The sequence below is a fragment of the Triticum urartu genome, chromosome 7A (genome assembly GCF_056163025.1).
Source record: "Triticum urartu cultivar PI428250 chromosome 7A, HENAU_Tu73, whole genome shotgun sequence".
NCBI classification, from domain to species: Eukaryota; Viridiplantae; Streptophyta; class Magnoliopsida; order Poales; family Poaceae; genus Triticum; species Triticum urartu.
In genome coordinates this window covers 3,544,843-3,547,692 of record NC_141879.1, presented here as the reverse complement: position 1 = coordinate 3,547,692, position 2,850 = coordinate 3,544,843, and the positions used below count along the sequence as shown (strand labels likewise).

At 41.8% G+C, this 2,850-nt stretch overlaps 1 long non-coding RNA gene across 1 annotated transcript; it reads left to right on the top strand.

Annotated features, from left to right (window-relative positions):
- Nucleotides 1-1,906: 1,906 nt before the first annotated feature.
- On the top strand, nt 1,907-2,464 carry LOC147956696 (uncharacterized). Its single transcript, XR_015612386.1, has 2 exons — nt 1,907-2,078; nt 2,192-2,464. It is a non-coding gene; the product is annotated as an uncharacterized LOC147956696 (long non-coding RNA).
- Nucleotides 2,465-2,850: the final 386 nt, after the last annotated feature.

Below are 2,850 nucleotides of genomic sequence, written 5' to 3'. Positions count from 1 at the left end.
GTGGATTACACCAAATGGCGGATTCCAACCAGTGATTGATCATCCTTGCCTCTATGTATGGGCATATTTCTTCAGCTTCAAAACTAACAATAACACCCAAGCTACAAAAACTACTCACCTCTTCTACAGTTCGAAGTCTTTGACGGATGAAACGTAGAGTCAATTTATCATGCTTGTTCAGCTATATAATTTCTGCTGAGAAGGTTTGTACCTATACATCGAACAAAGTCTCTTCTTTATTTATTCCTTTGTAAAAGGAAAGCTGCCATTGTACATACACCTTTTTGGGACGGCACAGCACTTCCTCTTGAGTATTGGCTTTTTTTTTCGATAAGCTGCACCCCAATCATGTTCAGATAGAAGATTAGGCCGAAAAACCATACTACGACCACATCTAGCTAATCTAGACCTTTTTTTAGGGAAGCTAATCTAGATCTTCATTGCACCTCTTTTACGGCGGCAATTACATGCATTACGCATGTTTCAGCACAGCAACCCAACACAAACCAACCGGGAGCAGGCCCACAGCGGGACAATATAACCATCAAACGACCCACCCTGCTGAGCCTAAAGCCGTAAGGTGAGAGGCAAGGCACATACATAAGAAACCGCGCCACCGCGTAGCACAAAACACAGAACGGTAGTTGCTTGCGCAAATAGCGAGTGTCTTCTTCCCTCTATGTTAGCACTAATCTTGATTTATGTATCTGTATGTTTATTTTCAGTTTACATGTAGCTTAGCCAGACTAGTGAGTTGTTGTCCAGTGAGAATTCAGCAGAGACGCAAGGACAGTGAGATGTCAGGCGGCTGCGCGAAGCGGTGGGCAAGACGTGATGCTGTGGTGCTGCACGAAGCGCACGGCCGTGAGAACCGGCAAGGCGCGTGGTGGGCTGGAGCACTTGACGTATCTGTTTGGAGCTGAGGAGAATCAGCAACTTGGTTAGTTAGTTAGCACATGAATAGGAATGGATTGCATCGTGTGCATGTTAGAGGTTGTTAGCTAGCTTCATGCAAGTAGATAGGTGTGGCGTTGAGAAGAGGTTGCGCAAGTGCTGTGCATGGTATGCGTGTAGGTAGTGGAGTAGTGGGTCAAAGTGGCGTGAGTTTGCATGGCATGGTTGCCACAAGCTTTGTGTGTATATATATATACTATGCATTGAGAAATGAAAATGAGCCATGGCATGGTTGCCATAATGTAGTCTTTGTAGTCACCAGGGAGTGTCTCTTTGCAAAGCAAAGTTGTTTCTCTCTTGATGGATGGGTGTGTGCGTGTGTGTGTGTCCAGGTCTAGTGTGTTCTTAAGAGTAACCTTGAGAGAAACAAGAGGAAGAGATAGTTGTGTGAGGTAGAAGAAGAGCGGCGCTGCGAGAGGCCGCGCCAACAAACTAGAGTACAGTTGCTAATCTGTGTGACGTTCATCTTGTATCTACTTCATTTTTACCGAGATATGTTTCAAGATTATGCACCATCCTTTTCTTTGATCAAAATACCATGCGTTAGTATCCATTCTAGTAGTGATCATATCATCCATTCGTACCAACCCATATTTCCACAAATGGCCCGATGGCCTCTTGGGCCAAGACAGCCCTAAATAACAAAATGTTATGGATTAGCAGCACAAATATGTTGTCCATCTCCCTTCTAATCCATATTTTCACACATGGGCCTATCGACTCTTTGTCCTAGTAGTAATTAGCAAGAAATCAATGACATCCGATTATAGTACTCTACATAAAAAGGTTTCAAATTAAGAGTAGTAATTTGCCTCGCTGCATTTGGGGCAATCAATTAAGAATAATATCAAATTAATGGCCGCTATGAATTCTGTATCTTGCTAGAAATGAATAGGTCATGCATCTATATAAGAAAGGCCAAACAATGATCCCACAATACATGAATGAGGTTCTTTAGAAGGCAAGCCAAATAAGAAAGGAGTACCAAGCCTCTCCATCTTCTTGCTCCCTATATCTCCTATCGATAATGGCACTTCTCAGTAAGGATAGCACGGTTATGTTCCTAGCAGCTCTTGCTGTCATGGCCATGGCTATGATAGTTTTGTCATCATCCTACGCACAAGGTAAATACGACGTTATAGATATCAGTAAATACATATACATATTTTTGTTCTCATATTCCAAGTTGACCTACTTGTATGTAGGAGTATCACAATTAACCAATATTTATTTGCAGCCGATTATTGCCACCAGATCGTACCATGCAACGAGTCGACTTGCAGCAATTTCTGCTCGAAGAATAACTTCAAGAACTTTGTGCCGAATTGTCTGCCAGGAAGGATGTACGACTACTGCTGCTGCAACATAACCAGGGGGCTAGACTTTTGATCATAATATCCATAGATGGAAATTAATATAGTATGGAGCATCTTCTGCTTGAAAATTACATGTAATCGTGAATGTGGAATGAAGGAGAGATAATAATATTGCTCCGCATAATTTTATTTGTTGGAGAGATGCTTTGTATGATTATTAATCACAACATTCTTGGGTTTTCAAACACAAGAAGCAGAAAACAATCACGCACGGAACAAGATATATATAATTGGATTGAACCCAGTAAAAAACAAGCCTTGCTAAGGGTCCCCTGACCCAGCCCAACACAAATTCCAGCCAAATGATTTTCACAATTAATGGCGTAAATAAGCAATGTATCAAGTGAAGATGTCAGAGCACAAACTCCTGCGCAAGCTTTTCCTGCGACTTTGCCCTGCAGTTTCTCTAACTCTCCTATTTATTTTTTGGTGTTGGGTTGGATAATTAATTCGTGGGAGGGGGTGACAAGAAAGGTATTTTCGGCAAAGTTTCAGAAATTTTGCATTTTTTAGTGGATCC